This window comes from Ochotona princeps, chromosome 21 (genome assembly GCF_030435755.1).
Source record: "Ochotona princeps isolate mOchPri1 chromosome 21, mOchPri1.hap1, whole genome shotgun sequence".
Taxonomy (NCBI): Eukaryota; Metazoa; Chordata; class Mammalia; order Lagomorpha; family Ochotonidae; genus Ochotona; species Ochotona princeps.
The window spans coordinates 41,859,069-41,880,544 of record NC_080852.1 but is presented as its reverse complement, the minus strand read 5'-3'; the positions used below and the strand labels follow the sequence as shown (position 1 = coordinate 41,880,544).

General features: G+C 52.6%; 1 protein-coding gene across 3 annotated transcripts in view; it reads left to right on the top strand.

Annotated features, from left to right (window-relative positions):
- Positions 1-21,476, top strand: part of LOC101524153 (contactin-4) — a 421,066-nt gene that overhangs the window by 56,119 nt on the left and 343,471 nt on the right. The gene's annotated exons all lie outside the window — the stretch shown is intronic.

Below are 21,476 nucleotides of genomic sequence, written 5' to 3'. Positions count from 1 at the left end.
CCCAGGAATGTTTGTACGCCCAGCGTCTCCTGGTGGAAAGGCAGCCCTGGGAGGGCTTGTGTGTTCTCTGCATTCAGCAGTGGGACACTTTCTTGCCTGCACGACTCAGCTACTTCATGGGTATAATTAGACAATGGATGCTTCTGCCTTGGAAGGTTTTTTTTTAAGATTTATTTATTTTTATTGGAAAGTCAGATATACAGAGGAGGAGAGACAGAGAGGAAGATCTTCCATCTGATGATTCCCTCCCCAAACGGCCACAACAGCTGGTGCAGTGCCAATCCGAAGCCAGGAGCCAGGAGCTTCTTCTGGGTCTCCCACATGGCTGCAGGGTCCCAAGGCTTTGGGCTGTTCTCAACTGCTGTCCCAGGCCACAGGCAGGGAGCTGGAAGGGAAGTGCGGCTGCTGAGACTAGAACTGGCATCCATATCAGATCCTGGTGCATTCAAAGCGAGGACTTTTGCCACTAGGCCACCGCACCAGGCCCCTGCTGGGATTAGAACCAGTGCCCATATGGAATCCCTGTGTGTGCAAGGTGAGGACTTTAGCCACTAAGCCACCTTCAAAGAAGTTTCTAAAGCACTGTCTTCTTAGTATCATGGCCCAATTCTTCCATCACTCCTCCCTGAGTTGTACGTGCCCTGGCAGTAGCGCAGGTTGTGTGGAGACTGGAAGCATCAGAACTGAAGGCCTGGCTCCAGCTTGGCACAGGACCTACACTTCCAGGCTCCACCTGCCGAGGGGGCTTGGTAGCCATGACAGGCAGCACCCAGCAGGAACGGCGGCCCTGTCACCCAGCCCTGGGCTGGGAGAGTTCATCTTAAATCATGTGAAGACTGCACTCTGTGGACGAGTGGCTGATCTCAGGGCAGAAGATAAACCGAAACATCACAGGCACCAAAAAGTAACAAACCCTCAGAAGGGAAGGGAATGGGGGAAGGATGCGATACAGCAGGAAGGAGCTCCAGTTACTGATCCTGAACCACAGACTAACTCAGCAGACAGGAGGAGCTTGTTTTTATATAGACAGATGCCAGATAGCTAGATGGATACACTGAGCCATCCCTGCTGCCTCGCGGGTGAGCATGAGCAGGCTGGGTCAGGGGCAGAGCTGGGACCCGCCCGAGCAGGGAGCTGGGTCAGGGGCAGAGCCGGGACCCACCTGAGCAGGGAGCTGGGTCAGGGCAGAGCAGGGAGCTGGGTCAGGGGCAGAGCTGGGACTGGAACCCACACACTCTGCTGTGGGACGTGGACAGCCCACGTGGCAGCTTATCTGTTGTGCTGGATCTATGTCCTTAGAGTTGCAAAGACTAGTTCTGTAATATTAGACAACTTGTCCAACCATATGCATTTCAGCCTGCTGATTCCTTAGAGCCTCCTATAGAAAAACAAAACAAAACAACAGGTGAGATAACAGTTTAGAGGGGTTGGAGCAGAAGGGCCTTTCAGTGGATGTGATGGCCCTAGCTCCCTGCCCTTGGGAAGGCTCAGCTTCCCATTATCAGTTCTGGCAGGCTGACTGTGGAGCTTAGTCACAGTGCCACAATACAATGTGCCTGAAAGCCTTTGATGTAGAGTATAGATGAACTAACATTCATTGACATGGTTCTCATTGACCTGGTACACTCTAACTACCGTATGCTGACTTCAACATTGCTTAAACTGTGACAAAGTACACACATGTACAATTTGCATGTTAACTGTTCAGACGTGTGCAGGACAGTGCCATCGGCGATGTCCAGGCTTGTGCAAAGCCTCACTTCTGCTAGCGTCGGAGGCCTTTCATCAGTGCCGTGCGGAAGCGATAGCTGGAGCAGTAGGTGCCTGTCTCCAGCCAGCTGCGTGGCCCTCCGCTTCACCGCTCTGGCTTTGGTCTTGGTGTGTGATACAATCGAATCATGCGTTTTTCCTTTTGATTGTGTTGCATGCTGTTTATCTGAACCTCAGATCATACCTGCTGTTCTAGCACTGATTTTCACATCATGTGATTCAGATAATAGGAAAATAGTCATGCACTAAAAATAGGAATTGAAAATGTAATTTGTCTAATTCAGTAGCCGATGATTCTGAGAAGAAACTTTAAATGAAAATGGTCATCATAATTTTATTATAGCGGAATGTCTAATAATAGATGAGTAATTAAGGAATTCTAAGAAATCACAGTTCGATACTTTCTATGTAGTGAAGTGATGGGAATATTTTGTTTTATTTGTGTACCTGGTGTGTGGAGGTGGGTGGTCCTTCCACAACTGGTGATTGACGCAGATCTGCAAGCTTTCAGCAGGGCTTACAGAAAGAACAGGCATATCTAAATTTGAATCCAAAACTCTGAAGTCCGCTTCACATGTTCGATTCCTACTGTTGTTGCATAAAGCAGACGGTCAAAGTTAAGCATGTGAAAAAGCTTTAAAAAAAAAGATTTAGGGCCTGGCGGCGTGGCCTAGCGGCTAAAAGTCCTCGCCTTGAACGCCCCAGGATCCCATATGGGCGCCGGTTCTAATCCCGGCAGCTCCACTTCCCATCCAGCTCCCTGCCTGTGGCCTGGGAAAGCAGTTGAGGACGGCCCAATGCCTTGGGACCCTGCACCCGCGTGGGAGACCCGGAAGAGGTTCCAGGTTCCCGGCTTTGGATCGGCGCGCATCGGCCCGTTGTGGCTCACTTGGGGAGTGAATCATCGGATGGAAGATCTTCCTCTCTGTCTCTCCTCCTCTCCTTATATCTGGCTGTAATAAAATGAATAAATCTTTAAAAAAAAAAAAAAAAAGATTTACTTATCTATTGAAATGGCAAAGTGACAGAGAGAGATCTTTCCACTGGTTCATGCCCCAAATGACCACAACAGCCAGGGCTGGATGATGCTGAAAGTTAGGAGCCAGGAGCTCCATCCAGGTCTCACACGGCAGCAGGATCTCAGGTCCTGGGGTCACTCTGTGCTGCCTTCCTGGTGGGCCACCAGGAGGAGCTGGGTCAGAGGTGGACCAGTTGGCACTTGAAGCCGTGTCCCAGGTTGGGATGTTGGGGTCACTCTGCGCTGCCTTCCTGGTGGGCCACTAGGAGGAGCTGGGTCAGAGGTGGACCAGTTGGCACTTGAAGCCGTATCCCAGTATGGGATGCTGGCGATGTAGGTAGTGGCTTAAGCCACCATAGCACCTGGCCAATCTTCTGACTTGTCTGCTTGAGAAATGTTCAAGGAATTACTGAATAACAGTAGACAAACAAAATTAATTCATGTGTTGTTGCTTTGAACCTGGCAGCAATGAATATTTGTTGAATAAGATCACAGATAAATTTGTATCGGGAAATATATTGTATAAAGGAAGAAGAGATTTATTTTTTAGTTTGAAACAAAGAGGGGAAAGAGAGAGCTATCAATCAGTTGTCAAGTAGCTTCTGAGAAACCCAAGTCTGAAGAAGTGTGCTGAGATTTGACATACTTTTAGGTTATAATGCATTTGTTTTTGCTAATTAATTTGAGGAGCAGGGCTGGCCCCGATCTGGTAACTCAGGACTTAGTTTCCTTGACTCTGTCCTGGTGCTTGTATTCATGGAACAAAGCCTGAAAGGTTAGATGACCGTAACGCAAACAAGGGGACTCTGCAGGGTCTCGTGCACAGTATCTGTATTTTCACCTCTCCGCGTCCTGCATGTCCTTGTCTCTCTTTTCTTAGCAGGGCATGTACCCTCTGCAGCACAAGAAAGCAGAAGCAGTGGTCAAGGTTAAGGCCGATGATGGAAGTCAGTGGCGTGATCAGACACATGCATGGTGGAGACCCAGCTCCATTCCAGACACGCATGGTGGAGACCCAGCTCCATTCCAGACACACGCATGGTGGAGACCCAGCTCCATTCCAGACACACATGGTGGAGACCCAGCTCCATTCCAGACACACACATGGTGGAGACCCAGCTCCATTCCAGACATGCATGGTGGAGACCCAGCTCCATTCCAGACACGCATGGTGGAGACCCAGCTCCATTCCAGACACATGCATGGTGGAGACCCAGCTCCATTCCAGACACACGCATGGTGGAGACCCAGCTCCATTCCAGACACGCATGGTGGAGACCCAGCTCCATTCCAGACACGCATGGTGGAGACCCAGCTCCATTCCAGACACGCATGGTGGAGACCCAGCTCCATTCCAGACACGCATGGTGGAGACCCAGCTCCATTCCAGACACGCATGGTGGAGACCCAGCTCCATTCCAGACACGCATGGTGGAGACCCAGCTCCATTCCAGACACACGCATGGTGGAGACCCAGCTCCATGCCAGACACACACATGGTGGAGACCCAGCTCCATTCCAGACACGCATGGTGGAGACCCAGCTCCATGCCAGACACACGCATGGTGGAGACCCAGCTCCATTCCAGACACACATGGTGGAGACCCAGCTCCATTCCAGACACACATGGTGGAGACCCAGCTCCATGCCAGACACACACATGGTGGAGACCCAGCTCCATTCCAGACACACACATGGTGGAGACCCAGCTCCATGCCAGACACACACATGGTGGAGACCCAGCTCCATTCCAGACACATACATGGTGGAGACCCAGCTCCATGCCAGACACACACATGGTGGAGACCCAGCTCCATTCCAGACACACGCATGGTGGAGACCCAGCTCCATTCCAGACACACACATGGTGGAGACCCAGCTCCATTCCAGACACATGCATGGTGGAGACCCAGCTCCATTCCAGACACACGCATGGTGGAGACCCAGCTCCATGCCAGACACACACATGGTGGAGACCCAGCTCCATTCCAGACACGCATGGTGGAGACCCAGCTCCATTCCAGACACACGCATGGTGGAGACCCAGCTCCATTCCAGACACGCATGGTGGAGACCCAGCTCCATTCCAGACACACACATGGTGGAGACCCAGCTCCATGCCAGACACACACATGGTGGAGACCCAGCTCCATGCCAGACACACACATGGTGGAGACCCAGCTCCATTCCAGACACATGCATGGTGGAGACCCAGCTCCATTCCAGACACGCATGGTGGAGACCCAGCTCCATTCCAGACACACGCATGGTGGAGACCCAGCTCCATTCCAGACACACGCATGGTGGAGACCCAGCTCCATTCCAGACACGCATGGTGGAGACCCAGCTCCATTCCAGACACGCATGGTGGAGACCCAGCTCCATTCCAGACACGCATGGTGGAGACCCAGCTCCATTCCAGACACACACATGGTGGAGACCCAGCTCCATTCCAGACACGCATGGTGGAGACCCAGCTCCATTCCAGACACACACATGGTGGAGACCCAGCTCCATTCCAGACACGCATGGTGGAGACCCAGCTCCATTCCAGACACACGCATGGTGGAGACCCAGCTCCATTCCAGACACGCATGGTGGAGACCCAGCTCCATTCCAGACACACACATGGTGGAGACCCAGCTCCATTCCAGACACACACATGGTGGAGACCCAGCTCCATGCCAGACACACGCATGGTGGAGACCCAGCTCCATTCCAGACACGCATGGTGGAGACCCAGCTCCATTCCAGACACACACATGGTGGAGACCCAGCTCCATTCCAGACACGCATGGTGGAGACCCAGCTCCATTCCAGACACACACATGGTGGAGACCCAGCTCCATTCCAGACACACGCATGGTGGAGACCCAGCTCCATTCCAGACACGCATGGTGGAGACCCAGCTCCATTCCAGACACACACATGGTGGAGACCCAGCTCCATTCCAGACACACACATGGTGGAGACCCAGCTCCATTCCAGACACACACATGGTGGAGACCCAGCTCCATTCCAGACACGCATGGTGGAGACCCAGCTCCATTCCAGACACACGCATGGTGGAGACCCAGCTCCATTCCAGACACGCATGGTGGAGACCCAGCTCCATTCCAGACACACACATGGTGGAGACCCAGCTCCATTCCAGACACACACATGGTGGAGACCCAGCTCCATTCCAGACACACACATGGTGGAGACCCAGCTCCATTCCAGACACACATGGTGGAGACCCAGCTCCATTCCAGACACGCATGGTGGAGACCCAGCTCCATTCCAGACACGCATGGTGGAGACCCAGCTCCATTCCAGACACACATGGTGGAGACCCAGCTCCATTCCAGACACGCATGGTGGAGACCCAGCTCCATTCCAGAAGCATCTTGCTCTAGGAGAACCCTGTGTCCAAAAAGGGTGGATGAGAAGTTGAGTCACTATGTAAAACGTTCGCTTTCTCAAATCATCCCTGGGTGCCTCATGCAGGACCGGTGGCTGCCAATGTCGGAGGGGAACGTGGAAGGGCATGGGTACCCTTGTGCTTGTGTGCACAGGGCAAATGCTGATGACGGATTCGCCCAAAGCCACTTGGGTTAGGAGCAGGGTGTTGGTTCCAAGGGTAGAACTGCCCTGGGTTTTAAGCCCCAAGTGGCATGTACCTCCACATTCTGTCCTTGCTAAGCGGGTGCATCCCAGTCTTGGACCAAGTATCCGGAGCAGACCAGACTTGCCCATGCAGTGTAGGGGGTGCAGACTGAGCCTTCCTGTATCGGTAGCCTACGAGTCAGCTCTCCCTGGAGACCAATTACCAGGGTTCATAAGGTTGCTTTATTGTGCTTGCTCTCGATGCCTTCTTAATGAGGCCTCCCAGCAAACAGCAAGTGCGTGCTTTCCTGTCGGAGACCTGTCTGCCGCCTGCAAGCCATTTGTTTCCGATACTTCTGGGAGATGATTTATAAATTAAATATTAGGAAAATGTACTGCAGGAAAAAATAGTACGAGCAAGAAGCAGAATTTATGATTCCCATTTAGGGGGAGATCCTGCCAGCGATTTGCAGGGGGAAGGCGTGAGAGGCACCTTGGAGGCCTTGGCGTGGCTCCTGGTGCTGCTGGGTGAGAGCCAGTCTGGGGGACACCAGGCCTGTATCTGGGCTTAGGATCCACCTCTGCAGGCACACACGTAGCACTTCTCAGTTGCACCCTCAAGGTGAGGGCCATGGGAGACTGAGGAGTAAGAATACACAGTGTGGACTCATCAGCCTGTGGTGTCTAGTCCCTCCTGCTTCTGGATGTGTCTTTAACCATGAGCCTGCCAGAGTGGCCCAGGAGGGGTGAACATAGGCACAGGCGCCCACAATGAGGGCAGGAGGGCGAAGGGGTGCTCCCACGTTCCCTTGGGCTGTGGCATCCCACAGGCCGTCACGATCCTCATGGTGCCTCCCCTGACCCATGAGACCACCTTGTCTCTGCCTCCTTCCTGCCCTGATGAGTTGCAGGTGCACCTTGGCAGAACTGGCTTCACAGCTGTGCCTGTAATGGCAGTTTAGGAGGACAGCCATTGCCCTTTGCCTTCAGTCAGCCTAGGCCCACGTGGTAGGGGACTTCTTCCTGGTCCGGCATGTGGTGCTGTGGTCAAGCCACAGCCTGTGACGCTGGCTTGAGTCCCAGTTGCTTCACCTCTGACCCGTCTCCTTGCCTGGCACCTGGGAGGCAGTGGAAGGCGGCCCAGGCGCCAGGCTTTCCCCGTGTGGGGGACCTAGATGAGATTCAGGCTGATGGTGAGCCTGGCACCCCTGGCTGTAGTGGCCACGTGGAAACTGCACCAAAGGCTGGAAGCTGCTCCCACCCTCTCTCCTTCTCTTCTCTGGCTTCCTCCCTCCCTCTCTCCTTCTCTCAGCTTTTCTGTGTTTTGAAAGAGCATCTTCAGTTTTGTGTTGGTAAAGCAACACAGGCAGTTTCTGTATTAAGACACCTAGGATTTAATTAGAGCAAGTCATGGCTGTAGGAGCTCATGAAATGTTAGCAGTATATGGAGACCTCAGACATTTCGCTGGAAATAGGAACTGAAAGCTCCAGCGATTTCTCCGGCCCTCTGAAGCCTCCTCCTTCCCTGGAGAGACAGAGATGGAGATGCCAGTGGACGTTCCGGTGGAAATTGCTGATTCTGCTGGCTCTGCTGTAGTCGGCTGGCACCAGTAGGTGAAGCACCCACTGGGCGCGGTGAAGATCTTGGTGTTTGACAGCGGGCACTATCACAGCGAGGGGTTCTGCCATCCTGCTTGCTGGTGTTCGCTTCATCCGTTCTGGTTTGTGAGGGAAAACATCACACGTCGTTTCTACACACGTCACCGTTTCTCTCCAATCAGCTTAAATCACACTGTTCTGGACCAAATCTGCCTTGGAGAACACAGGAAGACGAAGGGCCCTCCCGTGACCCTGGGGACCGGCGCCTTCACTGTCTGACTCACCCTGACTCGGGAAGAGAACAGAGTGCTCCGTGAGGGGTGGTGGTTTAAGATAAAGGTTTGACAGAGGAGTAATGGTCCCTAGGGGCTTCCGTCTTCTCACAGTCCCTTGAAACAAATGACTAAAGACAGTGGCCTTCTATCCGCCCAGCTGCACCACAGCAGCCCGTGGGAATAGTAGTGATACAAAATTAATGCCTTGTCTAGATGATTGTAAAATGGGTGTTCTCCATTTTTTCCTCTCTGAGGGCATCTGAGGATGATGTCGGTACCTTCTTTTTTCACATCCTGCCTGCTAGCTCTGAGTACTGCCAGCCTGTTTCCTTGCTGGCATTCAGGAAGGACCATGGGAGAAAGCCACGCTCAGGTGCTGGGGATGCCCACTGCAGGTGCGTGTCCTGTGCCGTGGCTTCAGGAAGCCTGTCCGCCTAGGGGCCCCAAATCAAAGCTGGATCCATTCTCGTCTATGACTCAGTGAGGAATCAAGGAGCCACCCCGTGTCAGCCGACTCCTGGTGAGCTACACGGGCAGGCATCTTTACTAATCCTTAGTGTTAGAGGAGCTGGACTGTGCCTTAGGCTCTTCAGGAGTTGGGCTGCTAGTTTTGTAACCTGATACTTTCTGGGTGAGCTGTTTCTGATATCCACCAACAGGTACAACCGCATCCGTGTTTACCTGGGAGGAGGTGGTGTGTACGCCTCTGTGTAGGTTGCTCATTAGCCTGCAGGCTGATGCTCTGTGCTTTCGTGTCCTCGGAAATCATGGGCTGCTCTTTTCATGTGGGCATAAGGAAATCTCGTGAGACAGGCCTGGCTGGCTGCACCTGCTGTAGAGAAGGGCTGGGCACTGGGGCCTGGATGACCACCCTGTGTGGGTGAGGATGGCACTGCGCACTGGGAGTGCCAGCTCCCTGCTGCTTTGGTGGGCCTACTTCCGTCTCCTCCTTTCCTCCCTTCCTTTCACAGTAATAATTTTACGAAAAGCCGCGTTGAACACCATCAGATCCCTTCTCCTGTGTGTCTCATTCTGCCTCGGCAGCCTTTTCCTTCAGATCGGCTTCCTTGGAAGCACACCGTCCCTCTGGCGGACTGATACACAGTATACATCCTGAAAACAAAGCAAATTATCCCCTGGTGTGAGGTTTTGGGGACAGCCATGGTTGTCCTCACACCATCAGCACGCAGAACAAGACGTGGAGATGTTCTTTCTGCCCCAGAGAGTCTATGGTCTCCCTGCTGCCCGTCCCCACACCCCCAGTCCTTGTTCTGACACGTCACTCTGGGTCAGTGCTCCCTGCTCCCTGCTCTGAAGCTTCACCGTGGTGTGTGTGTTTTGTTTCTGGCTTGTCTTGCTCCACGAGCAGTTTCTTCCATAATTTGTCTTCTCCCATGGTGTGAGCATGGCATCTTCTCTCCCTGCCCTTCTCCAGGGACGACTTGCTGAATCACCTTTTTGCCCACAGCACCACTCGCAAGCGCATGTGGATGGATAGTGTTGCTCTGTTCTCAGCCCTGTGTAGTGGTAGTTCTTTTTTAACAGATGGTACTTATGTACTTGAAAGTCAAAGTTACACAGAGAGAGATTTCTCTCTGCTGGTTGACTCCCCAGATGGCCACAGTAGCCAGAACTGAGCCAGGTTGGACTCTAGGAACCTGGCATTCCATCTGGGTCCCACAGGGGCACAGGTGCCCAAGCACGCGGGTTGTCTGCTGCTTTTCCAGGTGTATTTGCAGGGGACTGGATCGGAAGTAGAGAAAGTGGGACATGAAATGACGTTACTAGAAGGAGGCAGCTGAACCTGATGTGTCACGACGCCCTCTCCAGTTCTTTAAAATATTTCACTGATAATGTTCCAGAAACCCTGGGACTAGCCTAGTGAGCTTGGGTTGGGGCCGGTGCTGCCATGGTCCCATGTGTGTCAGTTATAGGTACAGTGTGGCCATGATCTCATGTGTGTCGGTGCTAGGGCCAGTTCTGCCGTGGTTCCGTGGGTATCAGTGCAGCATGGCTGCCCCATGAGCTGCAGGTCCGGCTCCGAGTGCAGGAGCCATGTCGGCTGTGCTGTCCCCTGATGAGGGCTGCACTGTCTCCCTGGCTGGGATCCTTCCACTGCTCACCCTGCCTTCCCTGGGCCGGAGCTGTGCCGAGTGCCTGGGGTCACTGGTTTCTGAGCTTGTCGCTCACGTCACCATGTGATGGGTATTTGACGTTACTCAGGTTTCACATAGACATTCGGGGTGTTTCGAGGATGCATTTCTGTTGAGCACATCACAGACTGAGTTGCCTTTATCTTCACGAAGATGCGCACACAATGAAACTTCTTACCACAGTATCGGGTGTAGGCTTCTGAGGTTGAGCTTTTCACATTATAGGTGTGGGAATTGCACAGGTCACCGTGCACTGCTGTGTCTCCCAGCCTGCGGCTGTACCTGGCATTTCAGCAACAAACGTGGGCTGTGCTGCGTGCCTCGGCGTCTGGAGCTCTTTGGTGGTCTCCTTCCAGGCTTCAGGCACCTTTTATGTTAACCCAGCTCTGCATCTCCGCTGCCGCTCAGGCCTATGGAGTCTCTGCTTTCCATCTTGTTTTTTCCATCGAGTTATCACCAGGTTAGAATGGGCAGAGAAACGGATGAGTCAGTGAGCATGCAGAGTGTTTCTAGATGTCCTGGTGTGGAGTGGTGGGGAGGGGTCACTGCACCTGCACTGGGAGCTTGACCAGGAACAGAGCCGCCTGTGTCCAGGTGAGGAGCTTGGTCTAGTCGCTGAGGTCCTTGTGAAAGGCCCCACATCCTGAGCAGCACTGCAGGTGCTGTGTGTGGGGGCTCTGCACCCCTCTATCCCTTCACCTCCTCTGCCCTCTGCCCTAACACCTGTGTCAGCTGTACACACTCAGCAGGACCCCAGACCACAGTCTGCCCTCTGCCCTAACACCTGTGTCAGCTATACACACTCAGCAGGACCCCAGACCACAGTCTGCCCTCTGCCCTAACACCTGTGTCAGCTGTACCCAAGTGGGACCCCAGCAGGACCCCAGACCACGATCTGCCCTCTGCCCTAACACCTGTGTCAGCTGTACACATTCAGCAGGACCCCAGACCACGATCTGCCCTCTGCCCTAACACCTGTGTCAGCTGTACACATTCAGCAGGACCCCAGACCACGATCTGCCCTCTGCCCTAACACCTGTGTCAGCTGTACACACTCAGCAGGACCCCAGACCACGATCTGCCCTCTGCCCTAACACCTGTGTCAGCTGTACACACCCAGCAGGACCCCAGACCACGATCTGCCCTCTGCCCTAACACCTGTGTCAGCTGTACACACCCAGCAGGACCCCAGACCACGGCTGCTGGTCTTCTCCTCCCCTGTGCCTTGGCCTGCCTCCTGATTTGCATGCAGCTGCTTGTTCACTCTATGGGTCATGTTTAGCGATGCAGATGAGGACATTTCAAACACTTGCCTGAGCATTGAGGTGAGAAATGGGTTTATTTTAGTCCATGGTGTTTTTGAAATCCCTGCATGCTTTTATTTTCCTATGTAGCCTGTATGTATCCCCTTCTTGAATAGGAACATTATTTGGTCTTAAAACTCCCGTTTTAAATGTCACTTACTTTATTACTTCAGTGTTGTTACAGGTCATTCAGTCCGTTCTCATTGCTTCTCCCTCCTCCTTTCTTCTCTGTCTCCGTAAGAGTTTCAGCGTGTGTAACACAGTGGGCCCTTCTGAACCCGTGCATGGGTTAGCCCATTACACTCCTGTGTCAGCTTTGCAGGCCTCCTGAGGAGCAGTAGGAATGTTGTGTTCTTGTTGCTGTGCAGCAAGACGTTTCTCCACTTAACTAAGCTGTGAAATACTGGAGGACAGCCTGGTGGCAGGGCTGTTTTACCATGTCCATGCATCGACTGGATACACGTTTGTAATTGGACACAAAAGGGAGAATGGTGAAGTAGTGAAGATAGATGGTTCTGGAATCCTATCCCCTGAGTCGGGATTTGGGCCTTCACCTTGTTGGGGTGTGACTTTGGCAGTTTATCTAAGTTCCCTGGCTCTTCCATTATTCCGTTATAAAGAAGGAGGCCATTGGAGCCCATGTCATCATAACGGTGGCTGAGTTAGGCCACCCCTTCCAGGTAGACAGTGAACAAGCTGTTGTTAGCAACTCATTTTATTCACAAAATGTTTGTGATTCCTTATTACCCACTGTGCGTAACCAGGGTCCAAGCCTGATGGAGGAGCTAAAACAGATTGAGGAGTCACAGAAGGGAGGCACCTCCTCACTCGTTTGTCTCTTGCATGCGTAAGAGCAGAGCCAGGGTGAGTGATGCGGGTGCAGGGGAGGGCTCCCGGGGGACAGGATCCTGCAGCCCCAGCCACTGCAGCTGCACTGTTGAGGGAGTCCTTCCCCACCCTGACACCTTACTGCTGAGAATAACAAACAAACAAGCCCCAAACGTCCTCTTTCAACACCAGGAGGATGTGCTGCATATGTAGTAAAGAAAGCAGCAGGACTTTTGCACGTACAGGCACATTGTGCTAAATGTCTCGGCAGTGCCACATACTTAGTACTTGCATTCTGATAGGATCTCTACCTGGAAACACGGGGCCTTACTGTGTTTCTGACTTCCTCGTTGTAACAGGTGCGACGCTGGGTCTCTTCCAGTGAGCGTTTTGTGTGCCCCATGCGGATGGTTCAGGGATGGCACCTGGAAAGCATGCTGGTGCCTGCTGGGATGTCGGGGAAACACAGCATCTCCCTCCTGTCACCAGCCGTCGAGCCTGGTCGGGATGCCGGGTGCAGGGCTGAGGTCATGCCGACCTGTGGGATTCGGCTTACTGCCATGGTCCAGGCCTTCAGATGCCATGGAAGCCTCTGTGTTGTTGATGTGTTTGCTCCGTCCCACTTGTAGGACTCTGCCATTTGTGGCATGCTTTTAGATCTTGGTTTCTTCTGCACCAGTCAGTACGGTGCCTTGCATGGGGTGGATTTCACAAGCTGTCTCTCAATACATGAAACAAATTATCAGCCTTAAAAAGTACATTGCAATCAGAAGCTTATTTTAAAAGAAAATAAAAAACATGACATATACTATGTGTGCTTTGTAAGAATATGCAACATCGTTGTCATTAAATGTTGTGGGCTAGATCTCTGAGAATTCCAGTGGGTAAACCTTCTCCTCTAGATGGTTCCATCATTTTTCCATAGTGATCATGTGTTATTTATATAATCAGATGTGGGAAAATATATTCCAAGTGGAATAGAAAGGAAAACCTAAACAAACCATTACCTGTAGAGAAAAATAAGCCTTTAACTGCTTCTTCTCCACCATTTATCACACCTGTAGTTCTGGAAAATGGGCCTTCTTTTACCTTTTGGTACTCAAGCTTTTCTGGGATGTGAAGGAAGAATACTCAGAATTACAACTGCAAAGCCAGTATCACACCCAAACAGCAGAAACATGAACGTTTCGTGTCAGTTACATTCACTCTTACAGGCTCAGTGCCGTGTGACCTGCATTGCGGCACAGCAGGCCATGCTGATAGTGATACCAGCCTCCCATACTGGAGTGTTTGAGCCCAGGCTGCTCTGCTTCCAGGACAGCTTCCTGCTAATGTGCCTGGGAAGTCAGCAGAGAATGGCTCAGGGATGTAAGCTTCTCCTCCCAGGTGGGAGAACAGGATGGCGTTCCTGGCACCTGTCTTTGATTTGACATAGATCTGGCTGTTGTGGTCATTTGGGAAGTCTGTCTCTCTGTTACTCTGACTTCCAAATAAACAAAACTTGAAGTAGAAGTTGAGCATGTGGGGTAGTCTGCATTGCCAGGCTGGATGTGGGCTTTGCGGGGCACTCACGTGCCAACCGGCTGTCATCTGCCATCCCCTTCACTTAGCCTTCCCACCGTGAGGCGTGCTCCACACACACCTGCATGTGTGGAGGGATGGATTGTGTTGGCTTGCAAAGGCCCTGTAATGTCTTTCTCACATCAAACCCATGCTGTCAGTGTCAGAGAATATCTGGTGATCGGTGTGCGTTTTATAGATTTGTACTTGGTGGATTTGCTTTGTAGCAGCATAGAGCACTGTGGGCCTCCCCAGGTGTGGGCAGTTGCTGGGTGAATTTATAGAGTGGTCACACGTTCAAGGACAGGGGTGCCGTGGGTCACTTCGTAAGAAAGAACCTGGGTTCTGCACGCCCCACTGTTTTTCGTCCAGTGGAAGTGTAAGCGGGGAGAGGTTTGCTTGGCTTCAGAGCTACGTCAGAGTAAAGAGCAATCTCCACAAACGTGATGAGACTCCATCTAAAGCGGGACCAAAGTCAGGCTGCAGCATGGGGACCAGAGTGACTTCCAGGTATGTCTGCAGAACAGGGCAAAGGCTAGGCTGGTGGAACAGTGACAGCCTCAGTGGCCAGTGTCAGCAGCTGTGATGCCAAGCTCTTAAGATCAGCTGACAGCCCTGGGTAAGTCACCACAATGGGAGAGGCGAGACTGACTGTTCCCAAAATGGGGCAACCGGTAGAGTCCCTCGGGCAGCCGTTGGTGACCCAAACAACGTTGTACCACCTAAGGGCATGTGTGTGTTAGATGGCTTGGGAGACACTGCTGAATAGCCTGGCACTTGAATTTGAGATTTCAAAGGAAAAGGAAAATTTCCTTTTTTATTAAAATGTTTATTCTCCCATCAGTGACCTATTTTCATAAATTTGTGTTTCATAAATGCGTGCTATGTGAAAGTGCCTCTCTCTGGTCCAGGACAGGTGATGTTTTCATAAATTTGCTAAGCCCCCCAAGATGGCCATTGCTGGTGGCCTGCTGGAACTGTGTTCCCTGGGAGTCCTAGCTCTCTGTGAGTCCCTGCGGCAACTTAGAACCAGCACTGGCATTGCTCGGTGATGGGGTGCCCTGGATGGACGTTTGTCAGCCAGCAGCCGCTGCCCAGCACTCAGTTCATGCTTTGGGCTGTCGAGACGTGTGCAGGAGTCCAGCAGGAGTCCAGCAGTGCAGTGGGCGGGGAAGCAGGAGACAAGCCGGCGGAGCTGGTGTAGTGGACACTGCAAACGGATTCTGTCACTGACCAGCACGTGGCTCGGGTGCCGCTTCTGCCTTCCCAGAAGAACATTACTTTAAAGGAGGCACAGAGTAAATGTTTCCATATTCCTACCTGAAGTAGCCTTTCTTTTTTCTATTCCACTTTTTCTATTCTGTATTTAAATTTGTGGGAAGTACTCAAGTTTTTAGTATGTGCTGCCCGTTTTTCATCTTTCGGTGGGAAACTACGGGACTCACCTGCCCTGTCAGGTACGTGTGCGATGGAGGTCACTGTGTGGGAATGGGAGCTGGTGACTCCTGCTTGTGTCACAGAGCAGGACGCTGAGCTGGGGGAGGCGGCTTCCTGGGCATGGTGTGACGCTTCGTTGGTCCTGCCTGCCGGCCGACTCCTCTGGGAGGTCCCAAGTGCTGCTCATGCTCCTGAACAGCTTGTGCAGCTTGCTCCCCGGGAGAGCCCACAGCTTCCCGCAGCCGGCTGGGAGCGTGTCCGTCAGGGTCGCTGCTTGCACTGTGGGGCTTGCGGCACTCCTTCTGGTCATCACCTGGCCTGGACCCGAAGAGGCACTGCACATAGCACACCTCACACTCTGGATTTCCTCCTCATCTCGGGTCAGTGTCGCGGCTTCCAATGATGACACGGTCCAGCACTTGATGTTGACAGTCAGAAGGGTAGTTTATGGCAAATGCAGGACCAGAATCCAAGCTGTAAGCCTGACACACTCAGGCCATGGTGGGAGCTAGCTGAGAATACTAACCACATGTTGAGCTGCTTCGCAGGCAGGAAGCCGAATACCCCAACCTCAGTCAAGCTTGGTGTTTACCCAAAGGCGTTGAAACCTGTGTCCACACAGGCAACTTTTACCAAAATCTGGAGAAGCTTGTGTAGGTGGCTATCTGAACTCTGGCACCTGCAGGCCATGGAGTGTTACTGAGTGATACGAAGAACCAACCTGATACATCAGGAAGGATGAGCAGGAATCCAAAAGCACATCACAGAGTGAAAATACTGGGAATGCAGTGCGCTTCCAGCTCTCAGGCCCTCCGAGGAGGCGGTGAGCAGGAGCGTGTGGCCAGGAGCTAGGGGAAGCATGATTCCAGCTCTCAGGCCCTCCGAGGAGGCGGTGAGCAGGAGCGTGTGGCCAGGGGCTAGGGGAAGCGTGATTCCAGCTCTCAGGCCCTCCAAGGAGGCAGTGAGCAGGAGCGTGTGGCCAGGAGCTAGGGGAAGCATGATTCCAGCTCTCATATCCTCCAAAGAGGCAGTGAACAGGAACACGTGACCCGGGGCTAGGGGAAGCATGATTCCAGCTCTCAGGCCCTCCGAGGAGGCAGTGAGCAGGAGCGTGTGGCCAGGGGCTAGGGGAAGCGTGATTCCAGCTCTCAGGCCCTCCGAGGAGGCGGTGAGCAGGAGCGTGTGGCCAGGGGCTAAGTGAGGGACAAATCCTTGGGTGGAGGCCAGGGACTCTGAGGCAGCAATGCTTCGCCAAGTGACACCAGAGCAGTGGACTCATGTTCCAGTCCTGTGGAATGCCCAGGCGTGAAGCCACTGGGAAGCTGTGGCTTGTGGGAATACTCAGGTGCCAGGGTACATTGATGGGTTACAGATGCTCTGCCCGTTACAGATTGATGGGTTACAGATACAGGGCCCGTGCCTTTGGGGACAGGGACGCTGGGACATCTGTGCTTCCTGATCTGTTTTCTGTGAGCTCCGGACTTCTCTATCAGTTTGCTAAAAGTCGTCACACAGAGAACATGGAAGTTCAAGCAATCTGGATAAGGTGATATAGAGGGTATTTACAAATGCTGATGAAGACAGGTGGTTCGCCATGTGCAACTGCTCCCAGCCCAGCGACTCAGATCGCCCCACCATGAACTACAGGGGTGTGTTAGCCCCATGGCCACTGTTCACTGCTTACCCTGTGATGCATGACTTTGCATAGTCCCCTGTCAGCACAAACCTGCCATTTATCAGTTGCATTTGCGTTTTTAATAATATTGATAAAGCTGAAATGAGGAGTCAGTAAAATTTTGATTTTTATAGTGCATCAGCTTATGCAAAAGGAAATCATTCAGCATTCTGATTTATAAAAGAGAGGAGATGCTATATTAAGAAGAAATGTCACATAAAATGATGTCCAGGACAGGGAATTGACCGAAACAATCAATGTAGACTTGAGACCAGTGTTGGTTCCACGAAGGAGGCGAGGTGTGCCTGGAAGTCAGCAGTGTGTGCGTCCCACTGTGTGCAAGGCCCAGGGCGTGGAAGGTGCCTCGGGCCTTGGTCCAGAAGGAGGGCCTGGAGACCCGAGAAGAGAGCATGGCTGCTAAAGCCCTTGTGGTGATAGTGCAGTCCATTTGCATTTGTTCCCGGGGTCAGGCGGTGCAGGCCTGCACAGCTCACATTTTAGAAGCTGGGTGCTTTCAGCGATAGAGATGCGTGCCGAGCTGGGTGGTCAGCCAGGTAGTGGATCCTCTCCCTCCATGAATTCTGCACCAGGAAACCCATTGGGTGAGCAGCCACTAGAGAGATTGTCAGTGTTCCACTCAGACACAGCTTTCCACATCTCAGAGCGTTCACCATTTTTAGGATAAGTAGAGCTAATAAAGCACTTGGAGTGTCATACAAAGAGGTAAGAGGGAGGGGTGGGGAGATCTCCCTGTGTGCAGGATGTGTCAACGTCTGCCTGTTCTGGGCAGGGTCGGGGAAGAGTTCTCCAGTCTCTCCACCTCAAAGATTCCAGAATGCTGGTGTCTGAGATGTGAGGTGGGTGACACAGTAGTGTGGCCAGTAGAAAGCTGCATCTGGCGGACGAAGTGCTGACATCACATCGTATTATGAAAATAAGACTCAAGATCAAATTTGGAACCGCTTTTTTTTTTAAACTCCCGCTTAGAACTTTGAGTGGGTCGCACAGGCTGTTCTGGAGAGTGGCAGGTGCACCTGTGCCTGCTTGCGCTGTAGGAGTTTGACAGATCTGCTCGGGAGTGATCATGCCTCCTCCCAGGGAAGATTCTTGCCTTTTCCCTGTCTTCTCTGGTTGCCTGCACTTGCCAGATGTAGAGTCTTGAGTTAGAAGCTAATGGGTCCCAAGGTGTGGATTCAGCAGAAAACCAGGGTCCCTGGCAACGTGGTATCTGCAGTATGGGCAGGTGGGGTCTCACTGCTGGCTGGGAGTGCCCTCATGCATGGTCATAGAACAGCAGTGGGGCACACTGACCCCGCAGCTACCTGGGTGTCCCAGGCCGACCTGTTTCTGATGGTTGGACCCAGGCCGTTCTCCAACATTGCATTCAGAGCTGGCTTTGGAGGTAGCGCTGCTGTGGCGGTCCTGCAAGGGTGTTGCTTTGCTCCACACACCAGCGAGCATGAGGCTGTGCAGAGCCTTGGAAGCTGCGCCTTTGTTTGGAAAAGCATGTGCAAAGTGTGAGGTCTCAGGTTCAGTATCACTATTGGTCGCCGTCTCAGCCAACCTCGACGGATGGTTCTGTCTTTGTGAATTCTGGAATTCTAGCCAGTAGGTAAACAGAGACATGGTGTGTCATGGGGCGCCTCTCTGTGGACTGCAAGCGCTCAGGAGAAGGACTTTTGACCACATCCAGAGCACAGCCCCAAGATGGGTGGACACTGGGGATGGACTTGATCTCTCTTTGCCCCCAAGGTCCAGCAGCTCTCAACCTGCTTCTGAAACTTCCCACACTGCTTGTAGATGACAGCAGCCAGGACCTGGGACAGCCAAGTTGCGCTTTGCAGCTTCCCAGCTCTGGTGGGGTGCAGGCTTCCTTCCAGCCCCAAGCTCTGTGCTGTATTCCCATTGCTGCCAACACACCAGGAGCCTTTCCCATACAGGTGCTGCGTGCCCTGTCTGCTGGACTCCCAACAGTCTGTGCCACACCAGGAGGATGAGCTGAGGCCCAGGCCCATGCCGTGGCTGTGGAGCCAATGCCTGTTCCTGGTGGTGGCTGCTCCTGGGCTGAATGGGCACAGGGATCGGAGCCTTTTATAAGATTTATTTATTTGAAAGGGATGCTACGGAGGGATGGGGAGAGACAGAGACCTTCATTCTGCGGATTCCCTCCAGAAATTTGGCCAGGCCAAAGTGTGCGGCTTCATCTGGATCCCCTACCAGACTAGAGGCCCACACACTTGGTGCATCGTCTGTCACTTCCTTGGGCTGTTAGCAAGAAGCTGGATTGGAAGGAGAGCGACCAAGACTCCAAGTGGAGCCCATGTGGGATGCCAGCTTCACAGGTGGCGGCTTTCGTAGCTGCGTCACAACATGGCCTCTGAGCATTTTTTGATTGCTTTATGTATCCTATAAATGACTGAATTTCTCAGATGGACCTGCCTTTTGAACACAAAATGTCCAAGTTCTTAGACATAAGGGGAACTGTGAAATCCCTTTTTCCTTATGGCAGACAGTGACGTGGCTTCAATGAGATGCTCTCACAGGAGGAGTGATGAAGACCACATTGCCTAGGGAATCCTTGCCATCTTGCCAGTTGACTAGCTGCCCTGGGCTTCTGGGCCGGCCTGGATTTCCAGGCCGGAGTGAGCAACAAGCTCCGGGCTCAGCGGCTTACTTCCTCCCAGCCCTGGGTCCCAGCCTGGAAGCGGATGGCACCGTGTTGAGTGCAGTGAACTCGGAGTGAACTCCGGCAGAAAGGCACTGATAACCAATACAGTAAATAATTGATTCACCACAGAGCGATCCGACTGCTCGGGGCCATGCTCCTGGCAGGCTTCTGTGCAACTGCCCCTGCAAAGTCTCACCAGTTCTGCCTTTATTATTTTTTTTTTCCAAATGGACGATTTTTGACAAACAGACTGCTAAGAGCAGCTGAGTGTCAAGCACAAAGTTATGGCTGGTGCGGCTGCCCATGGATCACACGCTCCATTTACTCATTATGGGCAGCTCAGTGCACGCGGGTGAGGCGCCGTTCTGTGTACCTGTCAGTTTGGGCGCGTGATGGACACCGAGTGCTCCCGCAGAGGCAGCTGCACACAGCCGGCGCCACTCAATCAGCGACGGCCGAAAGGCACGGCGAGACTTGGTGATTTTTTTTTTGCAAATGTTGCCCCATGAGATCTTTTCCTTTAAAAAAAAATTATTTGTTTGAGATAGAATTAGAGAGGGGGAACAAGTAACACACATACAGAGAGAGAAAAAGAGAGAGAGACTGCCTGGGGCTGTGTGTGTGTGTGTGTGTGAGAGAGAGAGAGAGAGAGAGAGAGAGAGAGAGAGAGAGGAGAGAGAGAGACTGCCTGGGGCTGTGTGTGTGTGTGTGTGTGAGAGAGAGAGAGAGACTGCCTGGGGCTGTGTGTGTGTATGTGTGTGTGTGTGAGAGAGAGAGAGAGAGAGAGAGAGAGAGAGAGAGAGAGAGAGAGAGACTGCCTGGGGCTGTGTGTGTGTGTGTGTGAGAGAGAGAGAGAGAGAGACTGCCTGGAGCTGTGTGTGTGTGTGAGAGAGAGAGAGAGAGAGAGACTGCTTGGGGCTGTGTGTGAGAGAGAGAGAGAGATGGACAGAGGCTTCATGCAGGAGCCACTGAGCTTCCATCTGCAGGTTCTGTCCACGATGGCCTGATGGCTGCAGTGACTGGGGCTGCAAGCTTCTGTGGGGTCTCGCATGCAGATGGCAGGGGTCTGAGCACTTGGCCATCCCTTGCTGATTTCTGAGGCTGCTAGCAGTGAGCTGAATCAGAAGTGGAGTAGCTGGGATTTGGACCGGCATCCATATGGGATGTTGGCAGTAGCTTTACCTGCTAAGCCATAATACCGACCACTCCCTGTGGGTCCTATTTCTGCCCAAAATGAAGTAGATGTAAAATGTGGCTAAAATAAACATTAGAGTTCACTATAGAAAAAAGAAGCGCTAAAAGCTGATATTGTGACACTGTGGATTAAACCTCTGTTTGTGACATCACCATTCTGTGTTGGAGTGTGAGTTGGAGTTCTGGCTGCTCCACCTCTCATCCAGCTCCCTGCCATGTCCTAGGAAAGCAGCAGATGGCCCAAGTGCTTGGGCCCTGCCGTCCGATGAGAGACCCCAGTGGGGTTCCTGGCTTCGCCATCCAACCGGGGAGTGATCAAAAGCTGGGCGTCGCTCTCTCTGCCTCTCTCTAGAGAGAACATGTGTGTACACACACACACACACACACACGTTTCTCTGGTTTTCTTT